General features: G+C 41.3%; 1 non-coding gene across 1 annotated transcript; it reads right to left on the bottom strand.

Moving 5' to 3' along the window:
- Positions 1–16,345: 16,345 nt before the first annotated feature.
- On the bottom strand, positions 16,346–16,418 carry TRNAV-CAC (transfer RNA valine (anticodon CAC)). Its single transcript has one exon. It is a non-coding gene; the product is annotated as a tRNA-Val (tRNA).
- Positions 16,419–18,679: the final 2,261 nt, after the last annotated feature.

Genomic DNA, 18,679 nt, shown 5'->3' with positions numbered 1-18,679 from the left:
GAGCCTGCGCTCTAGAGCCTGCATGCCACAACTACTGAGCCCACGTGCCACAACTACTGAAGCCTGCATGCCTAGAGCCTATGCTCTGCAACAAGAGAAGACACTGCAGTGACAAGCCCACACACCGCAACAAAGAGTAGCCCCCACTCGCCACGACTAGAGAAAGCCCACACGCAGCAACAGAGACCCAAGGCAGCCAAAAATAAATAAATAAATAATTTTAAAAATTTCCATGAACTCTCAATATATTATATTGTTACTAAAATTACCTTTAGACTTGGCTTGAGTTCTCTACTGACAGATTCTACCTTAATGCATCCTGATCTCATTGACTATTATTATTTAGCTCGTTTATGTGCTTAGTTGTATACCCAGCAGCTGCCAGCCACACATCCAAAAGGGAAACCAATAATACACCTCTACAGACTAACTAGTTTAGAAGTACTACCACATGGATGAACCTTGAGGACATTATGCTAAGTAAAATAAGCCAGTCACCAAAGACAAACATTGAATGACTCCACTTAGAAGAGGTACCTAGAATAGTCAACTCACAGAAACAGAAAGTAAAATGGTGGTTGCCAGGGGATGATGGGGCAGGGGGGCGGGGAGGGAGATGGCGGAATGAGGAGTTAGTGTTTAATGGATATGGAGTTTCAGTTTGGGAAGATGAAAGCTCTGGAGATGGATAGTGGTGATGGTTGCACAACAATGTGAGTAATGCCCCTGAACTATACACTTAAAAGTGGTTAAAATGGGCTTCCCTGGTGGCGCAGTGGTTGAGAATCCGCCTGCCGATGCAGGAGACACAGGTTCGTGCCCCGGTCCGGGAGGATCCCACATGCCGCGGAGCAGCTGGGCCCGTGAGCCATGGCCGCTAGGCCTGCGCCTCCGGAGCCTGTGCTCCACAACGGGAGAGGCCACAACAGTGAGAGGCCCGCATACCGCAAAAAAAAAAAAAAAAAAAAAAAAGTGGTTAAAATGATAAAATTCATTTTATATCTACTATACCACAGGAAGGAAAAGGAGAAGGAGAGGGAAGAACTTAAGATTCTACAACCTGGCCATACAAACCTGCTAGAGACCTGACCCTGAAACCCACTAAAAGGCTCCAGAAACAGACCACAACCAAAGCAGACAGCTTCCTGTGAATTCTGTAATTAAGATTCTCTGACTCAAGATGACATTGGGTGCAGACAGTGTCCCGCCAAGGCCTTCAAATCAAGACTCGTAATCAGGATATAGGATTTACATTTGAGCTTAGGTTTAATAATCATCTCACCTCCATTCCCTTACTCCTTTCACGTTAATCTTTTCTGTGGCCAACACTATCAATTTCCAGCTGTTAAATTTGTTGTCCAACCTTCCAAAGTATTTAAAACAAAGCCTGATATCAAAACTTATCAAAAAGGATCTAAGACACTAGATATCACTGATTTCTTTTTTCTTTTTTTAAAAATTTTTATTTATTTATTTGTTTGGCTGTGTTGGGTCTTTGTTGCTGCACTGGGGCTTTCTGTAGTTGTGACAAGCAGGGGCTACTCTTTGTTGTGGTGCACGGTCTTCGCGTCGTGGTGGCTTCTCTTGTTGCAGAGCATAGGCTCTAGCTGCGTGGGCTTCAGTAGTTGTGGCTCGCGGGCTCTAGAGCGCAGGCTCAGGAGTTGTGGCGCACGGGCTTAGCTGCTCTGCGGCATGTGGGATATTCCCAGACTAGCGCTCGAACCCATGTCTCCTGCATTGGCAGGAGGATTTTTAACCATTGCGCCACGAGGGAAGTCCTGATTTCACTGATTTCTATGAGGATTCTACTCTGGCAAGAAGTCTCAAAAACTACAATGTGTGATCCATAATTTAGTTTTGATGATAAACCAAATAACAGTTAAAATACTCCATCAAGACAGGCACACCAAAAACAGCTTATTTAAATCTAGTGAAGCTACTCTTCTTGCTAGGCTTTATGTTCCCAATTTTCTGTTAATATCTGTGGCTGTCCTCATCCCTTTGTGTCCTCATCCACCAGGTGTGAAAACAGCCAGGTATGAAAATGTTGCTGTGCAGCCATCCCATTATCCCAAGCTGACACTCAACTGATAAGACTGTGTCAAGAGCCTAACCCCGTATGGACAAACCTGTTTCTCTTGGAGCTCATTTGACCAAAAGGGGGAAGCTGAGAAATTCCTGTGAGGAAAGTGGTGCAGCCGAAGGGTGGTGCTAAGCAAAGGACCCAGGCAGACATTACACAGAGACAGCTATTGTGTGTACTCCATGACTAAACTCTCAAATTCTTCTGGAGAATCCGTAAACCAATGAAGTTCTTAGATACCCACAGTTGGCCTTCTTAAGGACAGAATATCCAGACCGACCCCATACTAGCTGCCAACTAGCTACCTGGTGGGGAAATCAAACTATATTATAATCAGGCTTGCGGGAGTCCAGCTCCTGCAGGTCCAGGAATACCCGAGGGATGGACAGCGTCGGCGAGGGGAGGTTAAATAAAACAATAACACTGTGTATGTACAAGCATGGTCTCTCTCTCTTTATTTTCTCATTCAGGTTTATATACCCTAAGTGATTACATCATCAGGTGTTTAACTAAAACCTCAGAAGATATCTATAATAGATTGTACCTAATATTTCTATATGTACTTAAAATAATTCTAAAGGTTCTCAAAACATCATTGGTTTTTCTTAGAGTAGATTCAATCGATACTAATAACAAAGCTAAGCTAATATGTAACAAGCCATTAAAAGAAACTATGAAGGAGAAAGTTTCCTAAACTTTCCTATGTGTCCCAGAGGTCCGCATGGACAGGTTTTAACAATGTATCCCCTAAATCATCGACAATATTTTTCACAATTTAATCTATCACTGTGTTTTTCTGGGCAAGGAGCTTTGTCTGAATGGACGAGTCAACAATTCCAATGTTGGCAGTCGACTCTGTATGATTAATTTGTCCTTATATCAGAACCAACAATACCCATAACCATCTATTACTCCCAAGTGGGGCCATTGTTTTTTATTATTGGTGTTTTCCATAGAAACAACCCTACATTTCCAGGTTGTTTGTTTTTTCTCCCACCAGCCAGGGGCTGTTGTTAAAAAGTCCCAATTCGTAGGTTTTGGTTTGGGAGGGGGAAGAGGATGTTTTACACGGTTAAGCTTGGGACGGTGGGGGGGGGGGGGTGTCAAATCCCCCATGTACTTTTTTAAGGCAGAAGCACAAAATTACAAAACAGATCAGAAGACATGTAGTCAGCTTCCTGGGCGCAGCACTGCCCTGCAGCTCTGTCTTGGTGTTGTTCCATGACCCTGTCATGGCACAGAGGTTCCAGGTTGGCTTCCAACACAGGCTTTTATATTGAATATGAAGTTATTTGACAGTAGTCTGGTTTTTTTGTTTTTGCGGTACCAGGGCCTCTCACTGCTGTGGCCTCTCCCGTTGTGGAGCACAGGCTCCGGACGCACAGGCTCAGCGGCCATGGCTCACGGGCCCAGCCGCTCCGCGGCATGTGGGATCTTCCCACACCGGGGCGCGAACCCGTGTCCCCTGCATCGGCAGGCGGACCCTCAACCACTGCGCCACCAGGGAAGCCCGACAATAGTCTGTTTTATGTTAAACATGCATGAGGAAAACTCTAGGCAACCGTTTAAAAAAAAAAGGTGTAGAGCTAATAAGTCAACAGTAGAGATAAATGTAATAAAAATATTCAGTAAATTCAAAAGGCAGAAAAAGAAAAAGGGATCAAAGAACAGATGGAGCAAATAGAAAGCATATAGCAAGATGGTAGATGCAAACCCAATCAAATTCATAATTATATCTAATGTAATTTGAGAATTCAAAATAAAAGGCAGATATTGTCAGAGTAGATAAAAGTGTAAGACCCAACTATATATGCTGTCTACAGGACACTCATTTTAAATATATCTTTGTAAACAAATTAATGAGATCATTTTATACTTGTTAGGAGAATTGGGGGAGATTGCCCTCAATGAACTGCTGATGGAAGTGTATTCTACCAGTACAGCCATTTTGGAGAGCAATCTGGCACTTGGCCAGATTAAGTCTGTAATACCCTGTGGTTCAGCTATTCCACACCTGAATATTTATCCCAAAGAAATCCCCACCCATGTCCCTAAGGTTTCATACACAAGGATATTCACGGAAGCATTGTTTGTTGTAGTTGGATGTCAGAAGCAATCTGGATGTCCATGGCAGGGAAGAGAATGAGAAAAATACGGTAAATGCACAGAGTACTAATGCAGCCAGAAGAAGCAACAGGCTAACTGTAAACATAGCAATATGGATCCTTTAAAACATAGTGCTGAGAGAGAAAAATATAAAAGAATAAGAAACAAGATGAGATCTGTAATTATACAATTTACATAATTAGAGGCATGTATTCTAAGCAATGTTATCCGTGTTAGAGCAATGCAAACACAGAATATGCATTTCAAATATTAGAATGGTTACTTATGTAGAGAGAGGAGAAAATGAAAAGGGATAAATAACAATACACAAATACATATGTACATATATAAAAACAAAAGAGGCACCTCACACTCCCTAATAATATTAATGTGCCATAAAATGAGGCTTGTGATTAACTCAACCCCCTGTACATAAAGTCTGACTAAGAAAAACATATATAACATAAAATGTCACAGTTGAATCTGTCAGTATTTTCCTTTAGACATTCTGACATTTTTACCCTACCCTAAAATTATATAAATCACCTCTATTTTTCTAATCATTTCTAGTTGCTTTTTGTGTTTGCATTTAGATCTTTAACTCATCTGAAAATACTTTTGCATTTGCTATGCAGAATAGTCATAACCATATTTTTAATGGAAATCTAGTTGTCCCAATGCAATATATATTCAAGGAGCCGTCCTTTCCTCACTGATTTTAAATGCTCCATGTATTATACGCTTAACTCCCATATGTACACAAGTCTATTTCTGGGTTCTTTTTTATTCCTCTGATCTATTTGTTTATTCTACTCAAACTACTAACTACTGTTGCTTTATATTTTAGTATATTTAGTATATGTTAGGTGTTCCCTATTATTCTTTTTCAATAATTTCTTGGTAATTATCACATTTTTTTCCCTTCAGATCAAAAATAGATCCCCCCCAAATGCTCCATTGGGATTTTGTTTGGAATCACATACAATTTACATGTTATTCTAAGAAATACTGACAGCTTTATATTATATCTTCCCACCCAGGAACATGGTATGTCTTTGTATTCCAGCTTTTGTTTTATGTCCTTCAGTAAAATTGTATAGTTTTCCTGAGATAAGTGTTCCACCTTTCTTGTTTAACTTATACTTGGTAATTTATAATTTGTTGTTACTATAAATTTTTTTAAATTTCCATTTCTAACTGGAATGCTATTATAAAGAAAAGCTGTTGATTTTTGACTATTTACTTTGTACCTAGAGATAGTTCTAAATTATCTTCTTATATATCATAGTAGTTTTTAATATGTTGAAGTTTCAATTTTTAGAAAGTAGGTGATTGGTAATTGCTTTCCGTTCAGAGTAAGCAGGGGGGGGAAAGAAATTTCAGATTAAAACCATTTCTCTTTTATTTTACACACACACACACACACACACACACACACACACATACTGGTGAGCAGAACGTTTACAATACTGTTTAAAAATTAGAAAATTTTAAAGCATTTACTTTACCGATATATAAGGTAAAGGCTGTATCCAGAAGTAAATATAAACAAATATAAACATAATGAAATGAGGTATTCAAGAAAAAGAAAATATTTATTTATGTATAAAATTAAGCAACGTCTGTGGGCCAGGCACAACGCAGAAGCTTGAAGTTTAATGTAGAAAAGCATTAATAATATTAAATTATTTTAAATAATAAATGTACATAAATTTATACCAATAAGCAACAGTATATCAACTACAGGCAATCCTCCCTTTGCATGTAGGACTATTTAAAAAGCCCATGCAGGGCTTCCCTGGTGGTGCAGTGGTTGGGAGTCCGCCTGCCGATGCAGGGGACGCGAGTTCATGCCCCAGTCCGGGAAGATCCCACATGCCACGGAGCGGCTGGGCCCGTGAGCCATGGCCGCTGGGCCTGCGCGTCCGGAGCCTGTGCTCCGCAACGGGAGAGGCCACAGCAGTGAGAGGCCCGCGTACAGCAAAAAAAAAAAAAAAAAAAAAAAAAAAAAGGCCCATGCAAGCTAAAGCTATGCAAAGCAATCTTAATAATCAACAGGAAAAATTAAAATTGCCTGTGATGTTTAAAATTTTTGTCAAAACATTGAAAATTCTCTTATCCTTAATTATAAATGTAGAGTAAAATTGAAAAAAATTGGAACTAATATTTATTCACTATGCCATAATTTAAAATTTTAAGAAACATTGAGAATTCAAGTGTTTTATTTCTTTGTAAAAATAACTCGAAGAGTAGCTTGAACAGCTTTTGCCTTTTCTCACCTAATTTATGATACAGAGCAAATATCTTTTCTTCTTTTTTTTTTTTTTTTTTTTTTTTTTTTGCGGTACGCGGGCTTCTCACCATTGTGGCCTCTCCCTCTGCGGAGCACAGGCTCCGGAGGCGCAGGCCCAGCGGCCATGGCCCACGGGCCCAGCCGCTCGGCGGCATGTGGGATCCTCCCGGACCGGGGCACGAACCCGTGTCCCCTGCATCGGCAGGCAGACTCCCAACCACTGCGCCACCAGGGAAGCCCTCTTTTCTGTATTTTTGAGAATTGTAATATTTCTTTTCTAACTTTGGATCAGATACCAACATTTTATCCGTTCTGTTTTCAATGTCATATATTATATGATTCCATTTATATAAAATGTCCAGAATAGGCAAATCCATAAAGACAGAAAGCAGATTAGTGGTTACCTAGGTTTGGGAGATTTGGGGAAATGGGGAACGGCTGTTAATGGAGTTTCTTTGGGGGATGATTAAAACTACTGGCACTTCTACCTGGACCAGAAGGGAAGCCAAATTCCCTGAAATTCCCTCAACTGATTTGTCTAGTGAGATTGGGTCAATCCTCTCCCAAAGGGTATTTAACTAGGGCCCTGACATTATCAAGTGTAGTGATTTTCAGATTTGTTTTTAGCAGCAGAACACATTTGGGGAAAAAAAAAATTGAATTTGGGACCCCAATATATAAGAGAAATAAAAGCTATTTTTAATTGACATAATGCAATTTATAAATTCAAATTTTTAATATTTATTATTATAAAGTCAATTAATTAGAATAATGAGGATGTTTTGATAAAACCCCAAATTTTAAGATATTAAATGTTATAGCAATCTCTAGATCAAATTTCCTTTTTTTAATTGCATAGTATTAAAAATCCTGACACAATATAGTAATAGTTGAAAAGAGTAACAATTACTATTTTTTTCTTATTTTTTTTACCCACCTTATTTATTATATTGATAATTGTTTCCTCAGCTCTGGTAAAAATGACAGCAAAATAATATATACAATTTTCAATGCTCAAATCATTAATAGCTCTTGAAATTAGAAAGTAATACAACATGAAATGTTGATTTCAAAGTTAAATCACTGGCAATTGCTAAATCTAGTTGGTGTCTTTGTCATAAATATACAAAAATCAAACATGAAGTCCCTAAAATTTAAAGGCTGAAAATTTTATATGCTATTATCATTATATAGTATATTGTATATTTATTTATTACTGCATAAGGACAACTACCCAGTGACTATGAACATTCTCAAGGAAGTCCAAGACAAGTACTAAGAACCTCTATATTCTATTGTGGAACAGGATAAAAATTATTATAATTTGTAATATATATTAATAATTTATATATATAAATAAAATTTGGACACAACTCAACATTAAAATAAAGTCACACGGCTATTATTTGCCATTAGCGCTTTTAGAAGGAAATAAGGTACTAAAGATTCTGGATGCCTTAGAATTGGTATAATCTAGTGTTCTGCAATTATTGTTTGAGTTTGTTGCTATTGCAATATTGTATGACCTAGCATATTTGGGGAGCAAATTTGCCCTGAAGAGAGGACAAAGATCTTTGAGAATGAATGTCCATATAGCAGTGTTTCCATGACAGTAAAAGAATTATTTTAAAAGGAGGAGGGGCCGTTTTTGTTTCCTCTCCCCAGCTGAACCCCTGCCTTAAGTGATAAGGCTGTAGACTCCAAATCTATCAATAGATAAAATAGTGCAAATATTGCTTCACATCCAAAGCTAGTACTATTTCTCTGAAGAACTGTGGCCATAGCTCCATCTCCAATCTAGGACACCACAGACCTGCTTTTTCAGGCTGAGAACACCAGGTGGCATATGGTGGCTGAATCAGAGCCTTGGTAACCATGGCAACCAGCTACCATTCCAGCTCTGGGCAGCTGCCATCTTTTATCCAAAGCAGTGTTTTGTGCACACTGGGGGTTTTGCTTTGAAATTGTTGTACTATGTGCTTTTCATTCTTCACAGAGTCAGGGTTTCTACTTCTGGGAAGGGAGTTCCAGTGCCAGAGATAGATAAATACCTCGGGTCAGTTGCATTAATTTTATTTTCTGTGCATTATTCATTGTGTCTGCATAAACCAGACTATGCACTGATATTTGAGAAGGCCACGCCTTTCACAGCAGGCTTTCTCTAGGGAGGCTAGACTTCACTGAAGGGAAATGCATGATGGAGTAAGTGACTCCTCTCTGGACCGAGGTTAAAACAAAAATGCCCAGCTCAATGCTTGAATCCGTTGTAGGTACAATGACCCTGAGAGCTGCCTGGACAAAAGATGTCTGCTGTAACTATCACTGATCTATAGACTGAAGATGTCTGTTTGCCAACCTACTGGAAGGATGTATTTTACATAAATAGTATCTTCCCACAAAATGTGTTTTGTGTCTGTCATGCAATAATGAACCAAATATTTATAAATTGGAGACTATCCCTTTCCTTTTCTATCAGTCAAAAGTAATGAGATTTTCTAGGTTAATCATCAGGCGTTGCCTCTGGTGATTGGCAGTATATCACAAGCCAGGCTGCCAAAAGCCATTCTCTTTGCCATTGGGAACAGAGCCGAAAGGAGTTATGTTATCCAAATGTCTTCTCTAAATTCCTAAAAGGTTCTGTACTGAATAGGGACTCATTTATAAACACATCTATTGCAGCCTGGTGTTGTTTCTGGCTGTTAGATAGAGGGGCCATATCTTAAGTATGCATTCTTTGGATGAAAGATCCTTCTTATAGAATTAAAATCCTGTTAAAAATACATTATTTTATGTCACATGAAAAATGAAGAATTTACACTGTATATGTAATGTAAAAATAATCATGAAGGGTGGAAGAGAGGAACCTCTGCTAAGAAAATGACTGAAAAGAAATACAATAAATATTAACAGTTTTGAGACTGGATTTTTTTTTCCACACATGCATTTTCTACTTTTTAACCAAGAGAATTCACTACTATGTCATAAACATAAGAACATTAAAATGAACTTTAGAACACATTTTAATTTCATTAAAGCGATCTCATTGTTTTTCACTTAACATGTTACAAATGTAAAACTTTTAACATTTTATTTGAAAAATTATTTGAAATCATGAACGTCCCCAAAAAATCATTTTAATTCATTTTAATTGTTAAATAAATTTTAATATATTTGCACTAATAGACAAAATTTTTCAAAATTTATAAATAAAAAATACTTAAAACAATTTTTATCTAGTATTCTCTATGAATTAAAGTATTATTTAAGGGTATCAGAAGAGGGGAGTTAACACATGTATTATATGTCAAACTCTGTTTCCTGTTATTTTATGAAAATATTGATAAGAAAGATGATATATGTATTTATTGAGAAAGTTGCTTGTAATTTGAGAAATCAGTCATAGGGATTTTCACGCATTTACTGGTTTCATACTATTGCATGTTTTTCCATCTTCTACTTAATGAGAAGAAAAAAGACTGATAAAACTGAACCAAAAGCAGCAGGGGTTCACCATCCATGCAGGCTAATAATTTGGCGCCACTTCATAAATATTTCTCCAGTGTTTATTTGCAGGAGCCTGTGTCACTGACTGGGGGAAGGATGGCGGAAGGTCTCTGGGCAAGTGACCACCTCACTTTCCTCCACAACAGTGCCATTGCAGTAACTGCAACTTGTACACCATACTCAGCACAGTGGAATTCTGTGGGGCTGTTAACAATTTTGTCTAGAAGCACACTTAATAATATGGAAATATATTCAAATTATGTTATTAAGTGAGGAAAAATTATGATATTCAGATCGATGACAGATAGACACACCCTCCAAGTGATTAAGAACCATCATCTCTGTCATCACTTAATTAGTGCAATTGCAAGTAATTATTTTCTGATTTTTTTACACATTGCAAGTATTTTCTGCTGGATTGTTGCCTTTTAACATTTTTTCTGATATATTTTGTCTTACCTCAGTGTTTTGCTTTTATCTAATGAAGTCTCTCAATCTCATCTTTTTTTGATTCTGGGTAGGCTTCCGAGAATTAAAATATTATCAGTTTCTTCTATGATTTTTAAAAGTGTCTATGTCTATTTCTTTTATATAGAATGTATTTTTTTATGTACTGAGAGGTAGAGTTAATTTTGCAATAAGGAAAAAACTATTATTATTCTTGAAGGGGTTCAGAATTTTCCACCCCAAATTATGCCACTTTGGCATGTAGATTACTTTGAGCTAGGCAATCAAGAACCAGCAGATTCGGGAAAAACTCATAACTGCCTAAAAGAAAGTATAAATTTCCCCATTTGTGGAAAAAATCTACATTAATAAAAGAAACTTCCATTAGAAAGAATATCTGTACCAGGAAGAGAGCTACTATCAGAGATAACTTTTTTTCACCTGAGATTCTTATTTGCATAAAAGGGCAAGCTTTATTCACCACACATTTCCTCCTGTCACCATCCTATGAATTGCCTCCCCCACTTAGAAGCACCACATCCCAGTCCCTTTCCTTAGCTCAGGATGCTATATAAGTCTCAATCCTCTGGCAACATTTGAAATCTCATATTTTTGTGGGGCTTCTGTGCGTACATATGCAGTTACTTTTTTTTTTTTCCATCCTGTTAAGCTGTTTTATGTCAATTTAATTCTTATACCAGTCACAGAAGCTAGAAGGGAAATTTTTTTTCCTCCTCTACACTATATTTTATTATACCTTCTCTAGATTTGTTCTTTCTCTCCTAGATCTGCCAGATCCCCTGAATCAGATACATATATTTAAGTTCTATTTGGTGCTATGAAGGAGTAATCTGAGAAAGAAGAAATGATTTTTTAAAAGAAATGCAAATATTACAGATATTCATCTGGTCACTTGCATGCATTTGTGGCTGAAGACCATGAAGGATATAAGGAAGGGGCTGCAGTGCTGTTTCAAGTGTACCTCAGTCAGTCTGGTCATGCGCGGTTGTTACTTGCCTTTTTTTTGGTAAATTTATTTATTTTTTATTTTTATTTTTGGCTGCATTGGGTCTTTGTTGCTGTGTGTGGGCTTTCTCTAGTTGCGGCGAGCGGAGGCTACTCTTCGTTGCAGTGTGTGGGCTTCTCATTGCAGTGGCTTCTCTTGTTGTGGAGCACAGGCTCTAGGTGCATGGGCTTCAGTAGTTGTGGCTCACGAGCTCTAGAGCGCAGGCTCAGTAGTTGTGGTGCACGGGCTTAGTTGCTCCGTGGCATGTGGGATCTTCCCGGGCCGGGGCCCAAACCCGTGTCTCCTACGCTGGCAGGTGGATTCTTAACCACTGCGCCACCAGGGAAGCCCCTATTACTTGCCTTTTGATAGATACCCATGCCTTTCAATAATTATAGGCAGGTGACAACTACAGGGACCTCACTTCCAGATGGTGTGTTATAATGAAAACAAGTCTCAGACTGCATTCTGCCACATGCATAAATATTTAGCAATCAGGTCCCAACCAGTCACATGACCTGCTTTCTGAGACTAATTAAGTCTTAGCACTTGGGCCTTTTAGGTGCCCAGCATCCTACAGGCACTAGAGGCAAGAAGAACAAGGTTCCAGCTTTGTGGCAGGACTGAGTTCTCAAATCAGAGTCGGGTTAAAGAATCCTCCCATTACAGCCCAAAACACACTTTAGCATCCCAATGTGGAGAGATAATCCAAAGCGTATAAACTGTTAGGCTGGCTAGATTTTTTTAATGTTGTTTATGCAAAGGCAAGGGTATGCCTAAAACATGTTTAGCCAATCCACATAATTGAAACTCATCTGAAACTGATTTCACCAATGAGAAATTATTTCTAACCTCAGTATGCTAATTAACAAAGCCCCTGGGATAGATATAAGATAAAGATGGCTGGAGCCTGTAACCAAACCCCCTCTGGAACATGGCTTCTGAATTGAGAATTTCAAATTTAACTTACCACCCCGCAGCGTGTGTTTTCCCAATTAGGGTTCTTCAAATATCGAGTAACCGTTCCTAAGAAGGGAATAAAACTAAATTGAACATATCATACCACACTGTCTATGCTGAAACAATTTAAATTCATTGTAAGGATCATGTAATCACAGGCACGTATTGCTTGCTCACTATTTCTTGGGGATATCTCCTAGTCTGACAAGGCAAAGTTACCTACCCTTCCAGGGCAGTCCCCAACAATGGTCCTCTGGCCTGGTGTCCTTCCAGGCAATAGAACGAGGCTGAGCTTGGTTCAGAAGCAAAGGAAAGTTTTATTCTTTGATCAAAGAATGAAGAGAGACAAGCTCACACTCTATAGAGCACACACACTCCGGACAGGTTGTGTGTCGGGCTGCTTTATAGGGATCTCGTTAGCCGGGAAAGGGGGCGGAGCTCTCGCGAGGCTGGCTCAGCTGGGCGGCTCACGTTCCAGATCGCAGTGCTGGGCGCAGCGTCTCTGCGCACAGCCCGCTGCCGCCATCTTGCACTGAGTGTCATTCTCAGAGCTTCTGCCCGCGACCCGCACGGCTGAGGTTCCTGCGCAGCCATTTCACAGGAGGATGTCTGGTCTGGAGCACCAGATGAGAGGCGTCTGCCCCTGGCACCCTATGAGCGAGTGAAACAAGATGAGACACAGAAAGGAAAAAAACAAAAAGGTTAGACTTTATTACCCAGATTGTATTTTTACTCCCCAGGAATTGTTAATGGGCTTTGCTAGTGACAGATCCCTCCTGTCTTCTGTGCTGCTCCACAATCTTGAGGGGCACTGAGGGGCGACAGGTCCGTCTTCTGTAACTCCTTCCTGCTAAGTTTCGGCATCGGTTGTTATAACCCCGGGTAGAGGAGAAGTTGTCCCCAGCAGCCCTTAGATCTGTTTGGTTGTCACCAGGCCTCAGCTGTGACTCTTCACATCCCCGAGTGACCACCACTTGGAGTTTTATAGATTCTAACCTTTTGGAGGCAAAGGACAGCAGACAATTTAGGATGCAGGCCCAAATATTAGCAAGAGAATAATGGTCGTGAAGGGGCCCAGGAAAGGTACAAACGCAGTGATGCTCCGGAGGGTCTGTGTTACCCCCTCCACATATGTTTGGCCAGATTAGGCGGCCTGGTTTCTGTCAGCCAAGTGGCTTTTCCTAGTGGTCTGTCTGTGCTTTCTCCAATCAGGCCACGTTCATCAATGCAAAAACAGCACAGTGTATTTTCCAGCACACAGACCCCTCTCCGGGCAGCTAAAAGATAATCTAGGGCAGTTTGGTTACCCAGGACTATACCAGCCAGTGACTGAGCCAATGGACTTTTGTCATAGCTTGACGTTGAGGTGGGTCTCATTGGCCACCAACACCACAATGGCTGTTACCTTTTTTATGTTGACAGAGTTAGTATAAGATTCCCCTGGCCAAGGTCACTAGAACCCCTATGAAAGCAATGATTCCTGCAATTAGTAGTCTGCTCTTTGGGCGCATATTTTTGTTGGTTTTCGGAAGAGAAGCTTCAGATCAGAGGGAGGTTCACACAAGTAATCAAGGGGGTCCGTTGTCCCAGGTTATCAGAGGTTGGGGCTTGGGGCCCCTCTTCACTCGACTGTGATGTACCCATGGAGTGATCCCCTGCAACTTCAGGGCAGAATGGGTGGTTAGGATCAGCAAGTGGGGTTTGTTCTACTCAGGAGTAAGCTGGTCTCGTGGGTTGCTACTTTTCCAGGTTTTTAGATACACCCAGTCTCCAGGCCGGAACGGGTGGAGGGCTGGGTCAGTGGGTGGGAATAGCACCTGGTTACCATATTCTGTGAGGGCTTTCATGATTTCTCCTACCTGGAGGGTGTACTTGAGTTGTTCCATTTCAAGGGGGCTAAGATGTCCCTTCTCTCAGGCTTCGAAAATGGGTCTACCATACATAAGTTCAAATACACTTAAATTTAACTTATATCTTGGAGCAAACGACATGCATAGCAGGGCAGTTGGGAGTCATTTAATCCAATTTTCTTGAATCTTCTGGCATAGCTTGGCTAAGGTTCATTTTAAGGTCTGATTGGATCTCTACTTTTCTCAATGATTGGGGTCTTCAGGCTGAGTGCAAGGTCCACATTATGCCCGGGGCACTTGTCCCTTTTGCCATTTGTGACACTGAATGCTGGACCATTATCACGTAGTCAGGATCTTGGGTATTATCGCTTTTAGTAATATGTTAGGCACTTCAGCTGCCATTTCAGTTCTAGTGGGGAACGCCTGTACTTACCCTGAAAACGTGTCCGCTAGCACCAAGAGATATCTGAAATTGCCTAGTACTCTCAGCAGGACAGTGAAATCAATCAATCGGTCTTCCCCAGGTTATGTTCCTATGGTCTAAATGGGCCTTATCTGGGGACATCTGAGGTCTCTGGTGTTGGGAGTGGTCCTGTTTAGATGGGGCAGGTCTCAACTATCCAACTGATTATACTTTTCATGCCAGGAGTTACCACGACCTCAACTAACCAATTAACGTATATAGGGCTTCCCTTCTGTAATGAGTTCCTTGATGAGCCTCCCTGATGGCTTGACGAGCTGCAGTTTGGGAAAAGATGTATTGCCCGTGTTCATTAAATAGCCACCCCTGGCCTCCTAGATCTCTGTTGAAGCCACATTTCTGGGCTTTGTCTAATTCTTCCTTTGTATAGACTGGGGAGTAATTGGATAGATCTGGCCTTTTAGGTATGAGGAGTAATTGCCAAGTTACTGTTCTAGGACCGCCCTTTCGGCAGTTGCACCTGCTTTGCTGTTTCCCTTTATTACCTCTGTATTCCCTTTCTGATGACCCCGCCAGTGAATCACCTCCACTTTTTTCAGAAGTTGCACTGCTTCTAGGAGTCTCTATAGGTTTAAGCCATGTTTCGCCTGCTTTTTCTCTGCAGTAAGCATACCTCTTTTCTTCCAGATAGCCCCGTGTGCATGCAGGATGGCACACGCATGCCAGCAGTCTGTGTGAACATCTAAGATCTTCCCTGTCCTGAGCTCTAAGGCTCAGGTGAGGGCCATCAGCTCGGCCTTTTGGGCTGAGGTCCCCGGGGGTAGGCTTCATGCCTCAATGACTCGGGTCTGAGATGTCACTGCATATCCCGCCATCCTTTTTTTCTCTCATAAAATTGCTCCCATCTGTGAACCATTCCTCTTTGGCGTTTGGGAGAAGCTCACTTCCTAGGTCAGGGCAACTGGAGTATATCATGTTCTATACAATCATGCTCCAGGGGCCCTATTCCTGTGGGTAGCAGGGTGGCAGGATTTAGGGTGTGACAGGTTTTTATGGTAATGACAGTTGTCTAAAAGCATAGCCTGAAGTTGAATCAAACTTCCAGGGGATAGCCATTCTGTTCCCTTAGAACTTACTAAAGCCTGAACCTGGTGTAGAGTCCAAATAGTGACTGGCTGACGAAACATTAACTTTTCAGCCTCTGTTAGCAGGATTGAAGTAGCTGCTACTGCCGGTAGGCAAGGAGCCCATCCCTCAGCGGTTTTATCTAATTGTTTAGAGAAATAAGCAACCACCCAAGTAAGGGGTCCCAGTTTTTGATCTAATACCCCAAAGGCAATTCCCCTTCTTTCCTGAATGTAAAGGTCAAAGGGTTTAACTAAATCTGGGAGGGCCAAAGCAGGGACCTGAAGTAATTGCTTTCCCAATACTTTTTTTTTTTTTTAAATTGAAATATGGTTGATGTACAATGTTGTACCGATCTCTGCTGTACAACCTAGTGACTCAGTTATACACATATAGACATTCTTTTTTTATACATATATATTCTTTTCCATCATGGTTTATCACAGGATATTGAATATAGTTCCCTGTGCTGTAGGACCTTGTTATTTGCATTCTCAATTCTTTTTTTTTTTTTTTAATTGGCCGCACCATGTGGCATGCAGGATCTTAGTTCCCTGACCAGGAATCGAACCCATGCCCCCCGCATTGTGAATGCGGAGTCTTAACCACTGGACCACCAGGGAGGTCCCTGCTTTCCCTTTCTTGAAAGGCCCCTTCACATTCTGGAAGGATGAAGATCCTTTTCTTTCAATTTTTCCTATAAAGGCCTAGCTATTAGACCATTAGGTACCCAGATGTGGCAAAACCCAGCCATCCCCAGGAAGCCCCTAAGCTGTCTCCTAGTTTTAAGAGGGGCAAGACTGCAGATGGCTTCATTCCTTTCCTGGGGTGGGCTTGTCTGATCTTCTGTGAGGATGAAGCCTATGTAGGTAACCTTAGTTTGTGGTATTTGAGTCTTTTTCTTGGACATCTTATATCCTTTATCAGCTAAGTGGTGCCGGGTGGTTACAGTATTTTTGTCAGAGGCCTCCTTAGTAAGGTTGGTGATCAGAATGTCCTCTTATATACGAGGGAACCCTCCCCCAGATATAGTGATAGATCTTTAAGGTCTTTAGCTTAAGTTTCCCCAAAGATGATGGGGGAATTTTTGAACCCTTGGGGCGGGACTGGCTGGCAGTCTCATTGTTTTTGTTGTGTGTTTGGCTCCTCCCACTCAAAAGCAAAATTTTCATGTGACTCTGGGGTGATTAAAATACAGAAGAAGGCATATTTTAAATCTAATACAGAATACCAGGTCCTGGTGGATTGTAGAGTGGTCGGCAGGGTGTAGGGATTAGGGGCGACTGGATGTATATTCTCTGTGGCTTCACTGACTGCCCTGAGGTCCTGTACCATCCAGTGTTGCCCACTGGGTTTCTTTACGGGGAGAACTGGGGGTATTACAGGTGGATTGGCATGGCCTATTAAGGCCCTGGTCAACTAGGCCCTGTATAACAGGGGCAATGCCCAACAAGGCCTCCCAACAGAGACGGTACCATTTTCTATTGGGCCATGTATGTCTGGGTTTTAGATGGACTATCACGGGACTGACTCCTTTAGCTTGTCCCACCCTTCCCTGGGCCCAGACCTCAGGATTTCTTCCAGGGAGGTCAACTTGCTATGTCCAGGGAGGTTTGTCCTCAGCCATTATTATCATGTGCCCCTTGTCTAGGGGATGCCAATCTCCATTTTGTCTCCCATTAGGTGGATAGTAATTCCCAATTTATGTAAGATATCCCTTCCTAGCAGAGATACAGGGCATTTGGAAATATATAGGAAGGAATGGGTGAGCATTCTAGTGGCTCTATGAATGCCCATTCTTGGGCCTTCCCTGATAACCCCATAATTTTACAAGTCTCGTGACTGTGTTTGCCTGATCTGGTGTTCAAAACCAAGTAAGTGACACCGATGTCAACTAAGAATTCAACAGGTATTTTTCTCTATGTCCAGTGTCAGCCAGGGCTCCTTGGGGGTCAGTTGGAGTGCCAGCTTAGGAGTCCCCTGGCCCTGGCATTCTTCTTCTGTTTGGACCGTCTGCCTTCAGGGTAGTGGGCAGCATCTGCCACTCTGTCCCCCTTTGGGGGCAGTGAGGGCATTCTCTCTTCCAGTGTCCCTCTTGTTTACATATGGCACACTGATTGAGTCCTAGTTTCCTTGGTTTGCTGTCCCTCAGTGGGAGCCAGTGGTCACTCACCAGAGTCAAAGGTCTCTGTGGGCATTTAGTCCAGATTCCTGTGCTGACCGGTTGACACTGGAGGGCAACAGCCAGTAGGTGGGCCTGCCTCTGGGTGTTTTTAATCCTCTGACTTCCTCCTCTATATATCTTTTTAAACACGCAGTAGACAACCTCCACCAGGCAAGAGATTGGGGTATCTGGTTCTGTTTCCAGATTCTGAAGTTTATGCATAATGGCGCGGGCACTTTGGGAAATAAAATATGACCTCAGGCTTGTATTCCCTTCCAGTGACTCAGGGTCAGTGGTACTATAAATTCAGACATTCCTTGAGGCGCTTTAGGAATGCCAAAGGGTTTTCTGTTGGCTCCTGGTTGATCTCCTTTATTTATTTATTTATTTATTTATTAATCTTTTGGCTGTGCCACACAGCATGTGGGATCCTAGTTGCCTAACCAGGGATCGAACCCATAGCCCCCACATTGGAAACATGGAGTCCCAACCACTGGACCACCAGGGAAATCCCTGATTTCCTTTCTCTTAGTCCAATTGACAGGTTTCTTTCCTGCTGCCTGGATTCCCTTTAGGTCATATTTTTATAATGTGTCAGCCTGTCTTTTACCCACTTCTCCATTGTCTCAGTCCCGGTTGGGACCGCCTGATTCCCAGGTCCGAAAATGGCATGACCTGCATTGTTTCTGTTCTCTTTGTATGCTTCCTCTCAGGTTTTCA

Source organism: Kogia breviceps, chromosome 9, assembly GCF_026419965.1.
Source record: "Kogia breviceps isolate mKogBre1 chromosome 9, mKogBre1 haplotype 1, whole genome shotgun sequence".
NCBI classification, from domain to species: Eukaryota; Metazoa; Chordata; class Mammalia; order Artiodactyla; family Physeteridae; genus Kogia; species Kogia breviceps.
This window is presented reverse-complemented; position numbering and strand designations above follow the sequence as displayed.